The sequence below is a fragment of the Vicia villosa genome, unplaced genomic scaffold, assembly GCF_029867415.1.
Source record: "Vicia villosa cultivar HV-30 ecotype Madison, WI unplaced genomic scaffold, Vvil1.0 ctg.000938F_1_1, whole genome shotgun sequence".
In the NCBI taxonomy this organism is placed as follows: Eukaryota; Viridiplantae; Streptophyta; class Magnoliopsida; order Fabales; family Fabaceae; genus Vicia; species Vicia villosa.
In genome coordinates, this window is record NW_026705420.1 from 173,699 (window position 1) to 190,660 (window position 16,962).

A 16,962-nucleotide genomic window follows, 5' to 3' on the forward strand; every position below is an offset into this window, starting at 1 on the left:
ACCATTTGCAACCTCCATAATTTGTAAATGGATAAAGGAAATTTAGGACCATTTTGCCCCTAGGTGGGGAGTCAACATATGTCGCTTTCCCTCCATCGTAGTTACGCATCTTTGTTTATGATATTGCCCCATTAGGACTAATCCTTGCCCCCAGGTTATCGTATAGCGTCTTTGTAAATTTGATGTGTTCTAAGATGAACCCCTTTATGGCTAGATACCCCTTGAGTGTACCTATGAGGGAACTTCTTTGTTGAACTAATCCTTGCTCGGCGATAACCTTTGTTGTATTTACAATCCTGTTACGAAAAGGCATGAACGTGTAACTGGCATGGCGAAGGACATCCTTCTTTTTTCCTTAGCAAGACCAAGATCTTTTATTTTCTTTTCTCCATAGTTTTTGATCCTTTGATTTTTCCGCGAGTCTCGGGAAATCGGCTAGCATGATAAGTATAGACGCGGGTGGAGGCAGAGATGTAAATGTACGAATGTATGAAAATGCAAATGCGTGCGTATGCAAGAGACTCCTTGTATTATGACTCCTTGTATGCAATGCAGACGTGTGACGTATAATCCTAGGGATAGCCTTAGGGGCGACATTAGACCCTCGTGAAATTCTTTCAAGATAGATGTTATGACTCGCCAATGGAAATCCTTTAGATTCGGGAGTATGCAGAAGGTAGCAGCTGGTGACCGTTCACGACAGTCACCAAGTCTCATAGCCATCGAGAGGCCGTTTGACGTGTACCAATGAAGTTGTCCCTCGTGGGAAGGTTCTCTATACGGAACACAACCTATATAAGGACGATATCGGATGAAGTGAAATCCCTACTGGCTAGGGACGAAAGATGTATAAATGGAAATCCAAACCCTACAAGTTAGAGGGTGCGCAGGAACAAGCACGGAGTGACCGTTGAAGACAGTCACTGGATCTCATGGCCATCGAGAGGCCAATCGACGTGCGTTAACGAAAATGTCCTTCGTACGAAGGATGCGATTTTAGGAATAGAATCCCTATAGGCTAGGGAATGCGTAGGAGCAAGCACGGGGTGACCGTTCGAGACAGTCACTAGATCGCATGGCCATCGAGAGGCCAATCGACGTGCATTAACGAGGATGCCCTTTGTGGGAAGGACACATAGTTTGTAAAAGTACAGAGATATGAAAAGAAAATCCCTACAGGCTAGGGAGTGCGTAGATGCAGACGCGGGGTGACTGTTCATGACAGTCACTAGGTCTCATGGCCATCGAGAGGCCAATCAACGTGCATAAATGAAGGTGTCCTTCGTGGAAAGGACATGGTTTTAGCAATAGAGTCCCTTTGGGCCAAGGGACGCGTAGGAATACCTGCAAAATCAAAACTCCATACATTCACAGTATATAATAAACACATAAGCACATAAGCCCTAGGTTCATAGGTTCGACGTAACGGCTTAGGGTGCCTACCCTTCCCATTGGTATGTTCTAGAAGGTCTCATGGGGTCGTTCATAGCCGCCGAGACTTTTTGTCTCTTTGGATTTTAGAACAACTCATTTGATCCATGAGGTTCGAATTTTAGGGGTAGGTTCCCAGAGAGATCAACTAAATACCAAGTCCAGCCCTTAACAAGGTCAAGCCTCGTATCAGACATTTCCGGATATTCAACCCACTCTGAGTGGAATTATAATAAGACTCGTAGGCGATGTATTTCCCCTCTGGTCTTAAATATAATTCCCACGCTTAGATTTGACTGCAATTTATGTATATCCCAAAAATGCGGTAAAATAACACATATTCAAATAAATAAACATTTAATTGAATTGCGGTAAAAAAATGAGTTGCAGAGAATAAATAAGATTGCAAATAAATAAATAAATTTTAAATTTTTAAAAGAACCTGATCTCCAAATCTGCCATTTGTAGCTCAAAAAACGCAGTACAACAATAAATATTAACGTAGACAAATATTCATTTAAATTGTTGTAAATAATGATTGTGAACGGGAATTGTAAATAAATAAATAATTAAAAAAAATTAAATATTTAAATAAAAAAATGAAAACCTAAATCCTAATCCAAACCCTAATCTTGGCGAATTAGCCAAACCCTAAAAAGTTCGCCAAAAACCTAAATGATTTACCAAGAAACCTAAACCCTACCAAACCTTAGGAGTATAATAATTCACCATTAATGATTAATCCCTAGCAGAGTCGCCAGCTGTAGCAACCTGCCCTAAAAATTAAAGATTAGAGTCGCCACGTATTCTGAAGGGCGAATAGGAAACCCTACGAAGTTAAGAAATCTGGGTAAGTTATTATAATCAGGTTGAGGGAAGGTGTTAGGCACCCTCAACCCTTTCCTAAGGTTTGATCTTAAAATAAAGGTTTATGGCTAAAATTATAGAGGTTAATAGCTAAGGAAATGAATAGGGCGAAAATTGAGATTTGAACTGAATTGAGATTTTAGGGGGGAGACTCGCCTTGTTACCAAGTGCCTACGTATCTCCTTATGGAGAATCAGAGTCAACGTAGTTCGGGCACAGGGTTGTACGCCTTAGAATTTGAATTTGATATGGTTTTAAGGCTTTTTGAATGGCCTATCGTAGGTTTTGAATTTGTGATTTGAAAGGCATTTTGAATTGCCTTGAGAAGGATGAAAATCCGTAGTGTCGTGGTTTAGTGTGTTTTAAATGTTGGGCGTACAAATCTGATTTAATATGTCACCGTTAGTTGCGATGATCAATAGATTTGATCATTATAGTTAACGGATTAATGGGGCATTGCTGGTTACTCTGATCGATAGATTCGATCGTCGCGGGCAGCAAATTAAATGTATTTTAATCTTGTAATTTTTATCTCTTGTCTAATGTGACTAATAGGTTTAGTCGGGTCGAGAAGAGAATTAATTAAGGGTAAATGTTTTCTTTGCCAAATGGGCAATGGGATTGGGCAACCCCTAACTCATTGGTTACACACTCCTGGGTTTAAAATAATTGGGAAATATAATTCCTAAATAATTCTAAATCCTAATCATTAACCTAACCCTTATTTTATTGTCCTAATTCCATTTAAATAAATTAATTAAACTAATTACTAAAATTATAAAAATTAAATTATTAATTTCATTTTATCTTTCTCTTGTGGGGGGTGTATTTTTTGTAGCAGGTGATAGCAAGGAAATTCGAATGGGCCCTCTTTAAGTTGAGCCCATGAACTACTAATTTCTAAACAACCAAAATGGGGTGTGCTGAGTCAAAAAAAAGATGTGTGGATTAACAAATCGGTGGGTTGAAGATAAATGGTTATGAAAAATTCTTTGGGCCGAACCGGTTTGAATTGGGGGCGGGCCCAGCCCATGGTGTATCAAATAAACCACAAAACCTAAATTCCTCTTTGTCGTCCTCGGTTTTTTTCGTGAGATACGAACTGACTCTTCTTTTATTTTTGAGTTTTGAAAATCAGAGAGTCGCCACCGACTTTTATTTTATCCAATTAAGGAAAGGTTTATAAAAGAAACAGAAAAAGACCTTTAAGAGATTTTGGGTTCGGGGGTAGGTTATACAAAGGGAAGGTATTAGCACCCCTTTGTATCCATGGTTATCCATGGGCTCTTAATTGCTTAGCTCACTTTGTTTGAATCATTTGTCTTGCTTTGAAGTGCTTGTATGTGGTTTTAAAATACCTTTGTAAATTAACTTTGTAATGATCCTTGTGCGGATGTATACAAAGTATTTTATCTTTCGAAAGATGTTTTGAAAAAAAGATCTTTAACTTCGTAATGATCCTTGTTTGGATATATACCAAGTATTGTCTTTTTTGAAGGTTTTGTTTTGAAAAGCAGTGAATATGTGAGACATTTGTTGTTTTGATTTGAGCAAGCAATTAGGAGATCTACCCTAAATTTATAAGGTCCTTTCCTATTTCTTTTAGAAAATTCTCCTTTGACCGGATGTAAACAAAAGTTTGGATTTGTATTTGAAACAGTAGAATTGATTTTGAAAAGAGCAACAGAGGGATTACCCTAAGAGGTGCAAGTGTGATTGTGTTTTGATTCAGATATTTTTGTCTTTTGAGATTAGTGACCTAGCGCTTTATTTTTATCTTTGACATACACGCAGTTTAATATGTACAGAAATTTAAAGTGCCGGGATGTAAAATGCGGGAAATAAATCTACGCTATTACATCGATTGTGCGGGAAATGTAAACTACGCTATTTACATGATTTTGACAACCTATACACTTATCTATAAATTTAAATTGCAATAAGATAAAGGGAAATATTTTTGGATTTTTTGGATGGTTGATTTTAATTAGAATTAATGCATAGTTAATTTAATTAAAAAGCTAAGAATTAGAAATAAAATTTAAACCAAAAAAAAAAAGTCTAAAATATGTTCATATTGCTTGTTAATTAATTTTAAAATAAAATTAATTTTTTTGTGATTTTTGAAATTGTTTTGGAAATTATTAAGTTAAATTAACATATAATTATACAAATAATTACACACATTATTTAAACTTAAAGAGAAAAATATTCTAAATATGTACAAAATTAGTTTATAATATATAAACTTAATTTAAATAAAAAGAAAATATTTTTTTGATTTTTTTTGATAGGTTAAGATAATTAAAAAGCAAATATATAAATATATACTAATTAATTAAACAAAATATTTTAATTATTAAGAAAAATAAAATATTTTTATGCCAAAAATTAATATAGCATTTTATCAACCTAAAAATATTTTTTGTGTATTTTTCTGATTTTTAAAACTATTTTTAAATAATTTTGCAAAGAAAATAAATTAAAATGAAAAATAAATTAAAACTGTGATCCTGTGTGGTTGATTAGAGGGTCTATGGTATGGATGCGTGTTTTGGTACGTTTGATGGGCTTTTAGATTGATCCAATGGTTGTAAGAGATAGATCACATGATATTATGATGGATGTGATTGCACTGAATTCAAAGAGAATTCAAAATTCTGACTGGGCCCACACGCGCCAAAACTGGCCAATGAAGAAGCAAGGACTGGCCACGCATGCAGTCAAACTTTTCAACGCCACTATTCATCATCCCTAACCTATTTCCTGCGGATTTTGCTTCGGAAACAGCTACGATTTTACCTGCGAATTTTGCTTCTTTTTTCCATGCTTCTTGGAACCTGCAAAAGACGACCTGAGACAAGCAACTAAGCACCCAGATTAACTAATTAGCATGTTTTGAGTTCATTGGTGGTATTAGTTTCGACTGAAACTTCCTCCATCTAGGAAAACGAAAGCTTCACATGTTTGAAGTTCAAAAATGGTGGAACATCAAAACCACGTTAGGGATTGCATGTAACCACCCAGATCTATTCTATATCATGCTATGAGTCCATTCAAAGGGTTAGTTTGCATTATAATTGAGTGTAAATAAGAAAACGAAAGTTACATAGTTATGAACATGAAGATGATTATGCACATGTTTGAGGTTGCTTCAATCACATGCTATGGTTCAGTCCTTACCTATGATACTATACAAGAGTGATAGAATGATTATTTTGTATTGATAGTGGTTGGAACTATGAAAACGAAAATTACAAAGCTTTGATATTGTTTTGACAATTTTATGAGTTTCTTAGCTATTCTTTTGGTGGATTTTCGTGTGTGTGTGTTGATGAAGTATCCTACTTCATTTATAAGCAATGGAAGTGCTGCAAAGCTAAGCTAAGAAGCATTGATTGCTTTTTGAACTTTGAATTTTTTAATATAAAAACCTTTGAATTCTTTGGCCATGGCTTTGAATTTTCTTCACCCTCTTGTTCTAGGGCTGCTATGTACCTTCATGCTGCAGAGTTGAATCATTCTTGATGGCTTTAGCTTAAGATCAAAGCATTGTACCATTATCTTTCACCATTTCTTTTTTAATTTAACTTTAAATGTAATAAAATTAAACCAAAAAAGAAATAAAAATGTTATGGGCCTTAGGTTGGTCGTGGGAGGCCCTTAGCATCATTAGAATCATGTTTGGATCATGGAAACTTGGCCTCTTTTGGAAAAAAAACATTTTTGATCAATGTTGGTTTCATGCATTTTCCCAAAAAATAGCCAACTTCAACAAGGCATAAATCCCTCAATTTTGATCATATGAAGGAGTTCTTGTACTTTTTAGAAACCTCAAGATGTCCTCTACAAGCTACTTTGGAAACTTTTTTTCATTTGGAGAAGTTATCTTGATGTTATGGCCTTTGACAAAAAACCACATTTTGTTGACTTTAAAAATGACCTGTAATGTCTGAGCTCATATTTTTCAAATGGTGAATCCAATGACCATGGGATCAATTGCATTTGAAACATAATTGAATTTCCTTCAAAACAAGATTTGGTTGGAATTTTTTGAATGAACGAGGAGAGAGTTATGGCCGGTCAAAGTTCAGTTGACTTTTAGGAGAAAACCCTAATTTTGAAACTTAGGGTTTTGTTGATTTTTGATCTTTTCTTGATGAATTATGATCAACCATTGATCAAATGATGAATCTTTTGACAAAATGTGGATGTTGACAAAAAATTTCATTTTTGACTGTCTGTTGACTTTTCGGTCAAACTGGTCGTCTGTTGACTGTTTGAGCTGCTGACTGTGCGTCTGAGCGAATTGAAGTTTGAAAATTTGTATGGTGGTACTTTGAGACATATGGAGGTCCATGAAATCCATTTGAGGTCTCAAAAAACTCGTTCTCCTGAAAAAAACAAAAACCCTAGTTAGGGACTGTTCGTGTAGGAGACAGTTAAGCGTACCTGATTTTTGTGCAGTGTTGAGTCTCTGCTGATCATGTGATATTCACAAGACTTCTAGAACAAAAAATCTTGGAATTTTGAAATGCAAAAGATTGACTTGATTGATGGTACAAAACACGGAGAATCGTGCTGTCAGCGGGTTTGACTGTCAACTGGCTGTCCGGGCATTAACGTAACAGTTAAAGTGAAAATTCAACAGTTAAAGTTAATTTTTTCTTTTTGTTTTTTTGTTGTGTTAATGGTGAAAATTTATTTACATGAGTTGTTAGAAAAACACATACATAATAAATAAAATATACCGTATGCGAACGAAATTACCGATAATTATCTTGAAAAATATTTAATGCACAGAAAAATAAACATTTAACTAGCAGAAAACACACATAATATTATCTTAATAATTAAACGACAGTACAACAGATAGTACGACATTTAATACTGACAGTACAAATATTACATAATGTAATGAACAGTACGACAAATAAAATAAACGGTACATTATTTGAAAGCGAAAGATACGACAAACTTTAAAAATGACGATTAAAAACCCATGCTATAAATAACAACATATAGATGAACGGGAGTGTAAGCAACCCAGGTCAGCATTTTTCAGGACTATGCAGACAGAAAAAGGTCATGATCACCATCAAAACAGTGATGACCATAAGAAAAAACGTATCCATCCACTTTGCCATTTTTGCCGGGGAAGAAGAGAAAATAATTATGAGGTAGAAGTTTGAGAAATGAGTTGAAATTTGATGTGAGAATTTATGGAAAAAATGAGAGGTATTTATAGAGTGAAAAGAAGGATAGAGACGTTGGGGAATGAAGTGATTCCGTACAAAAAGAAAAATTTGAGTGGTAGTAGGATTTGAAAGAAAGTGTATGGTAGGGTTTGAAAAGAAAGATGTGTGGAATAAAGTTAGGATTTGATTTGAAAGAAAGAGATTTGAAAAGAAAGGAAGAGATTTGAAAATAATAGAAGAGATTTTGAAAATAATAATATAGTATAAAAATTAGTGGGAAACAAAAACTAATAATAATTTACTTGTTACCAGTACAGTCTGAATCCCGGACTCTGCGCCTGCAAAATTTAATTCTGTACCAATTGCGTCAGTACTATTTATCTGCAAATAAATCTCAAATAAACAGCGTGTGTGAAGTAATAAACAGTACTTGGCGTTGGTGTAAGAATAAATTCAACAGCGAACCAAAATATCGTATAAGAAAAATTCTAAAAACTGAGTATTCATAAAATCAGGATATTTATGAAATAAAATCAAGATTATATGAAACTCCCAATTTTTAGACAGAAGTCTGTTGCCTTCTTTCTGAAAAAGATGCAGGCAAATTTTGGGGTATAACACTCTTCTCCTTCCTTCATACGATTCTCTCCATCTCATGTCTGCTATTTCTATTCTATTGAAAAACCAACACCTATTTTCCAATCTCTTTCTAAAATCCTAACAAGATTAAGTGATTATCAAGCATGGGTTCAAGCGATTAACAAGAGACTTACGATAAGCACAACAACAGCTACGCTATGGTGTAACGAATCGCAAAGGGATGAAGTGAATCACCTGGTTGGAGATGTTGTTACCTCTACATTGAAAGTTGTCGAGACAGGCGGTTGTTGTTGCTCTGTGATGACCCGTCTATCGCTGCTATTACGATTGATATCGCGTCGGTGTTTAGCTTGGTGTTGATACGTTGCTGATGAATGCGGTATGTATGTTGTTCGGCGTGGAGGCTGGTGCGGTTTTGATGGAAGCAGACTCTTACTTCTCTCTCAGATCATGAAACGTTTTTGCTCGGGAAATCTGATGCTTGAAAGGTTATCACGTTGAAGATGATGATCCGTAGCTATTGTTGAAATGCCTTGAAGTTGTCTTTGCGTTTTCCAGTTGCTAATGACGTTAAGAATGATTTGCGGTGGAGGCCACTATGCGATTGTCCGTGATACTTTTTTTTATCACTTTTCCGGTTTTCCTTCAAAATTCTTCTCGCGAGTGTTACTGACTGTCATCCTTGTGGTGTATCTAAATGGTATTGGAGTGAAGAAGAACATGAATAATGGCCTGATGAAATTTTCCTACAATTGTTTGTACAAATGATATAATTGAACATGTAAAAATTATAAGGAAAACTCGTGGGGTATTCTGTACTATGTGAATGAACAGTGGTTTGTAAGTGATAAAAAGAGGTTTGACTCGAGAAAACCGAAAGAATTTTGACTTTAAGAAAAAGGGTTTGTATGTATTGTACGTGGAGGAGAATGATTGGTAAAAAAAAGTTTCTTCGTTGGTGAGAGTATGTACCGTGAATAGGTTAGGGACGGTGGAATTTAGGCTAGGATTTGTTAGTGAACTCCCCCCATGTGTACAAAAAATGGTCCTATTTATATTAATCAAATTAGGGTTTTCTATACACAATGGGCCTATTACCTAAAAGACTAATGATCCAAAATAAACTAAACCTAATAATCCTAATATTAAAATATAGTCCTAATAATTACTAATAATAATATTGTAAATAATAATAATACTAAAATTAATAATTAGTTAACAACAATATAAAAATATTAACATTAATAAATTAAACCCAACATCTAATTAACATCCAATAAAAATAGACTATACACCAATAATTAATCAGTTTTAAAATAGATTTTCCAAATGATCAAACTTTATGGTGGACTGGATTGGGCCAAATGCTTGGGCTCAAATACTCCCTAATCCTAACCCCCATTTTAATCCGGGATATTTTATAAGAGCGTGGGTTTGACAATAGGAATGTCAAACCCCATGACTCTTAATTTTGACCCTTGATGAGTTAAAAGACCTGAATTGATCGGGCAAATTTTGGGGTATGACAGATCGAATGGATCGCAGCCCTAACACAAACACTCAAGGGTGATGTTGCAAATACCACGAGCGTGCAAAACAACAATAAAAACACCATAACATAAAGCACACATGCAAAGAAACTGATAAAACCACTAAAACAACAATATTATCTCTGGTAGCAAGCCACTCTAGAGGCCGGGGTGGGTTGACTACATGTCAACCTCGGACCAGGTTTTCACCTAGGAGAAGGGGTGCTGACCTTTGTTCAGGCACGACCCTAGAGACGTCCAAGAAGCATCGTGGGAAGACCTCGTAATTTCACACAAAATTTAGAACAATGTACTTAGGCTCGAATACATATACCTTAAGCAAGTAAAAAAATCACACAATATCTATTTCATTTCACTCACACTTTAAAGTGCAGGGTATTACAAAAAAAAAGATAAAAGGGTCATTAATCCCTAAGAGAGACGATCTTCCCATATTTGACCATCTGATTCAGTTGTACTTGCTCCCTAGAAATACAGAGAGAGTGAAAATGCTCTACTTTTTACAAGGCATTCTCAAAGGAATCTAAAAGGTTGTGATACTAGTAGCAGGTGATTCATTTAAACTCTAATCCAATGATACATTCTTAAGACGTGAGTTTTCAAGGTCTCCTGAATGGTAGAAAGGAACACATGCATAGCCAATAAAGTAGTCCATAGAGAAGCCATGGCTTTATCCTTCCTTGCTACACCCTCTTACTAAAAGGATTACCTGATCGACTAACGAGCTTAGAGATTGAGGACATTCAAGGCATCATTTACCCTGGTAAGAGAAACATAAGCTTTCTATATTTCTTGTTGGTATGTATCCCACTAGAGCATGAGGATACAAATAATTTCCTCTAGCTGTTGTTTCTCCTTGCATCGTTGTTTAGACATGAAGGCATCACAATGACCGCCATTGCCAATGGCCAAAACACTAGAAGTGCGTCGAGTATAACATGAATGATTTGAAAACTCCTCATCGAAGGCCTCACCAATCATGTTGGCTAGATAAGATAAATCTTCTTTGGAGGTAGATACCTGGTGTTTTTTTGGATTACATGGACCCGACCTCGCTGTCATACCCCAAAATTTGCCCATGCTATTTTTCATACACAAAACCAAATCAAAAGACAAAGCTCCAAAACACAGTCTCCCACACAGAAGTTCTAAACTAGGGTTTGAATAATTCAGAGGAAAATCATCGAATCAATGGCTCAAGGTGGTTCCATAAGGTCACTAACATCCCAAAGCATCTCCATATAAAGTTTCAAGGCAAACAGAGCAAACTTAGTCCCTCAAATCATGATTAGGTCAACAGTCGACTCTCAAGGGCAAAACAGTCATTTCAAGCCAAAATACAGTCAAAGTTCAAGATATTTGGTCAACAACCTCCTCATAACCCTAAAATCATCATTTGATCAAGGGTTGATCATGATGATGCAAGGAAAGATCCGAAAAGTCAAAAGTCAAAAGTTACTATTTTGGGCATGAATTGAAAAAGTCAACCAAACTTTGAAAATTCACCAAATATTCATACTTCATCAGAAAAATTCCCACCAAAGCTCATTTTAAAGGGAATTCATTCCTCTATCCAATGGTCCAAGAATCGAAGCTCATAGGTCAATGGTTTAAGAGATATGGCTTCATACATTATAGGTCCTTTTCAAAAGCCAACAAAAAGACACTTTGTTCAAAAGGATATATAAGGAGCATGGAAAATAATTTTGATATGAGACCAAAGACACTGGTTAGAGGACTCTCTAAGGTTTCTAAAAAGTCCTAGAACTCTTCCATATCTTAAAAATTAAGGGAGATATGCTTTGTCAAAGTTGGACAATTTTGAGAAGAAAAATGTAAAGAAAAAGGGTTCAAATTGAAATTTTTTGCAAAGGAGCCCGACTTTTTATGGCCCAAAATTGATCTCCAAGATATCCAAGGCCTCAAATCTGAATGTCACTAATTTTGAAATATTTATTTGATTTTATATGAATTTTTAATCATTTAAAAGTGATTTTAATTCAGGGAAATTAAATAAAAATCAAATATTCAATTAGAAGTCTTGCATCAATCAAATCCAATCACCAAAATATGCATTATTTCATAACAAATTCGTGCTCATATGGATTGAAGGAGAAAGATTGAAATTTGTCCAATTTAGAAAGATTTATAAAACAATTTCAATCAAAAAATCAATATTTGATTTGGTGAAGATTTAATCAAGTTTTACAACCCTAATTCATTCATCTATAAGTATGCAACTTGGCCAAGGCATTAGGAGAGATTTTTTGGACGAATTCTGCAACCAGAGGAATCCTAACCAACTCTTAAAAACTCAAAGCAAAGTCAAAATCGTTTTCAAGGAGAGGGCTCGATTCAAGGCATCCTGAGAATTCAAACACATCCCTGGGATATCATTGAAGGTTTCTAAATCGTTCTCCAAGGCTGCAGCGTCAGGAATCACTCTCCCATACCCTCGGTTTGTCTTAAATTCTCTTTGCGTCGAATTCATATATGCGTGTCTGTTTAATGAGTTTCGAATGTATATTCGTGATTATTAGCATATGTTCATGCAATCTGGGCGCTTTAATTAGGTTTTTCTGACGAAACCAAGAACCTGCCATAGTTAGGGTTCGTGACCTAAGATTTAGGGGCTTTCGTAATAGGAAAAATTAGGCTGAATGAACGATCCCATCGTACTCAGGATTCGATTTTAAGACGAACCATGGTCATTGTTTGTGTTTACTACGCGTATTGGTGGAGTTTTAATATATGCAGGTATTGCTACTACTGAAAATCGTAGCAGATCCATGGCTATTTCGTAGCTAAAAAGGGTACAATTTCAAAATGAAGAAGATGAAGTTATGGCGCGTTTTCTGTGAGTTTGTTTTAACATTTTGATTTTTCATATATTGTTATTAAGTGGTGTTGTAAACAGCAAAAACAAAATGGTGTAGCGGTAGCAAGCATGGCCCAAAGTCTTAGCATGAATGGGTGTTGGTTTGAACCTTGCAGGGGCCATGTATTTTTGCGTGTTTTTGTGTTTATCTCCTCTTTCAGATCCAGCATTCTTCCTCTCCCGTATGCACACGGTACGCTGGCAGATATCCAGCCATCAGAACTATCTCAACCCAGATCCAACGCGCCAAGATATGAAGGAGCATCATACACCCTCAGCGCGAGCTACACCAGATCAAAAAGTTAAGAATTTCTGAATTTTTTTATTATTATTACATGACTTATATTTCCTTTTATTTTAGTACACATATTTGTTTATTTATTATATAAAACTTATTTTCAAAAAACCTTTTGAAATACAATATTTATTATCTTTTTTTACTTATCTAGTTATTTATAATATATATAATTTATTTTCTTCATATTATTATTTTCTTAATGTCATATTTATTTATTAAAATCTTTAAAAAACCATCTTTATTGTATTTTAATTCCAAAAATTCCTAAAAATTATTTGTTACACTTGACTTAATTTTCTCATCCCGATTTAATTAATTAGGTCGCGAGACCAATAATTAATTAAATCATTCACATTTTCTTATTTAAATTCGTACCCTAATCAGGGTTGACGGAGATCATGCCCTACACTGAATGTTTTATTTATGCTTTTCAGGGTTATCGACATGGTTCACTCCGACAACGCGCCTGATCAAAAAAAACCAGAGCTAAGTATCTTACCTTTAAAGCCTATGTTATTTTCTTTTAAAATCAGGGGTTTGTCTTGCCTTCACTATTTCTGCCTTTGCCTTTTTCAGGGTTACCCCCGAGGTTTTCCGCCAACCATATCAGATCAAATTCGAAGCTAAGTGCCTTTTATTATTATTTTATTTATTAATTTCATTGTTCTTTTTACCTTTATGGTTAATAAGGTTCGCCTTCGAACCGATAATGCACTCACTCTCTGTTTTATGTCTCTTCTTTTTTCCTTTTCAGGGTTTGTCAAATGCCGAAGCTACGTCGTTGGTAACCCTAAACCCTATTTTATTTTATGTCTTTTATTATTACTTGTGCCAACCCTGTTGGGATCCGCTGGTTTCACTTTCCCCCTTCCCTATATTGCCTTTTATTGCTTTATATACTGCGTGGTTAGTAATTTAGGGAGTGCAAATTTAAACTGGATTAGAGTCACTAATTACAAGATAAATAACTGAATTGAACCACGTGATTGTTGCACCCACGCACACTCTTGGGGTAACCTCTCTGTTGCCTGTTGCCTGTTGCCTTGTGTTATTTTGCAGAATAGCTAGTCCCTCGAATACGAGGATACCTTAGCCAGTTGCCTCGATTAAGATCATGGTCCCTAATGATGCTGCCTTCGATATGCATGATCTCGACCCTCGGAAGTTGCCTACGGAAAAGGCTGAGGTATCCTCTGGTTGCCTACGAATAAGGCTGTTCTGGTCTTTCCCTTTGACTACCTGCCTCCCTATGGTATGGGTCAGTCTTATGGCGAAGGATATTTCGATGACCCGTTTACCTCCAAACGAAAGGCTTCCTGCCCTCTTATGGCAAGGACTGACCCTTTCATTCTGAAAGGCTAAAAAGAGACCTATCATCTGAGTTTAAGGTAATTGCCCCTAATTGCCTTGCCATGCTCTATTTTCTATATTCTTTCTCAAAATTCTTCAAAAACTGGCTACGCTCATTTACGAGCTAAAGTCCATTTTTTTTTCCTCTTTCATCTACATTTTCTGAAAACGAGCAAGCAAAGCAATTAAGAGCCCATGGAAAACCATGGATGCAAAGGGTGCCTTACACCTTCCCTTTGCATAAATTACCCCCCGAACTTAGATTTCTTAAAAGGTTTTTTTTTGTTTCTTTTTGCCTTTCCGAATATTGTTTGGATAAAATAAAAGTCGGTGGCGACTCTTGCTTACCGCGACATTCCGATTAATAAAAAGTCAGTTCACCGTATTACACTCGCCAATAGTGTTGGATCAAGTGCACCGGACATGAGAAACGAACACATAGGATCATTTAGAACACCTTCACTGGGCCCTATGGAGAGGAGCATTGGTTGAATTCTAAGTGTTCAAAGGTCCCATAACATCCGAATTTGGTCAAATTCCCCATCTTAGTAGGCAGATTGCTTCCTCATTCTTCGTTGAGTCTGCAAATAGTGATTAACAAATTAAGCGCATTACAAATAGTCAAATTGAAAATCGAGGGAAAGATACATATTAAACTCACCAAAAATGAACTTTATCTCCTCCTTAGTGCAAGCATCCATTATTACCAAGCATGTTTCAATAAGTTGTTTCAAAATGTTTTTATGAAGCCACACCTCGAGGAGTGGCGCCCCATGCATAACCAAACTCTTTGACGAAACATACTAATTGTATCTTTAGATAAAGATCCTTCTAAGAGAGATTTTCCTCCTTGTAGACATATAATCCATTCCCCATAAGGAAATGACCTTTTTTGTGGTACTTAGAAAACATATCGGTACACCGGTCTTCCACCCTGGTCACTATGGTGTATACCATTGCATGAGCTTATTTATGGAGAGGGACAACCAGGAAGAATCGATTTTCGAAATGCTTTTGGATCTCCAAAAACATTTTGAAAGTGTGAACAATATACACTAGATTAATCAAACCATGACCTCGCACTTGGGCCGCAGAACTACATTGAAATTTGAATAGGTGGAAGGAAAGAGACAGAAAAAGTTTCCTCTTTTCATATTCGCACCAATGCTGGAGAACTTTATTATCCATAAAATTCACTCGGTGTAGCTACAAGGGAGAAACCATTAAGTGGTTCAAAACTTCTACTTCAAAGTTTTTAAAGGACAATAGAAATCCCAGAATCAAGAAGGAATATTCGTAGAAAGGAATAGCACAATTGCCATACTCGCTACAAATTTTCTTGTCTTCATCAGGAGTCAAGATGCCTCAATCTAAAGATGGACCTGCGTCCAGAAATTCTCTATCAATGCCACCCTCTCGAACAATGATAGAGATAGTTGATGAAGAGAAATGGTTAACCCATAAGACAAAAGTATATTGTTTAGATTTTAGACGCATGATGGACACTACTTTATTCAAGTACAGAATGGAAAGGCGTTACAGAAAATATAGGTAACAAAGAAGCAAAGATAACACCTCAAGAAAATGCAAAACTGACTATTCAAAAATTATGTATTAAGTTACTATAAGTAATGAACCCTATCAATGCTCTAGATCGCCTCAACAAGAAACTCAAGTGTTTCAAATCCCAATGTTCATAATAATGGGATCTACAAAAAGACGTATGAAGCACGAGAATCATCAAAGGCGTGGATTCCCAAGATCACTAATGTAATTATGACGCCGACTTTGTGCATATTATTAATTCCAACTGGGAAAGTCCATATTTCACAAAAAAGACTGGCAATAAGATGACACTAACATAGAACACCCAACCTGACTTCATGTAACATTCTCTCATATGTTCATATCTACTACCAATGTGAAACTATAATGAATCTCGCAAGAATTCAAGGGAGTTAACTCTAAAGGAGAGAACACCTACTAACCACCCAAACGCTTTGTTAGAGGCTCAATCACTATTGGAAAATCCATCTTATGCATTTCTTTGGATTCGTAAGCCATTGGTTTAAATCATAATTAAATCCCTTTACCTTCCACTTTATCAATCTCCATGATAGCACTTGGATGTCTTTGATACAATTTCTTTTACATCGCTTTGAGGGCATGAATTTTGAGATTCAACTAAGATTCCCGCAACCATAAGGGCATGAATTTTGAGATTCAACTAATATTTCCATTCTAAATAAGTTGTCTCTACTTGGAATTTTGTTTTGACAAATTCTCCATGCTTGCAGTGAGACTTTTAGTGGGATGATTTTGTTCCAAACAGCCGCCAACTCCCTATTTTCTCCTATGTGGGTCACTAACCCCTCCATGATCGCTTTTTTAACGAAATATACATTCTTATAGCACCTCCACTTGTATTTGGCATGATCCCTCAATGAAATTCTCAGGATCATTTCTTTAATTTCCTTCTCACTCTTGATGTTTTCCCCGTCTAGTGTACTCTCCCAATTGCCATTCCAAACCAAGCTTCCACTCCTAATTTCCCCCTCTCACTGAAATTTATTTTTCTTTAGATAACCTATACATAAACAGGGTATTTATTCTTTAGACTCCTCCCTTTCATCCAAGAGTCCTCCCATAATGATATTTTTGTTCCGTCACCAGCGTCTTTAGCTAAGCTATTTTCAATCCAATGTTTTCTAAAGCTTTTTTCCTCTTTGTATAACAATTGCATATATCTCCACCATAGGGGGCTAAGTTTATCAATCTTAGCTCCATCAC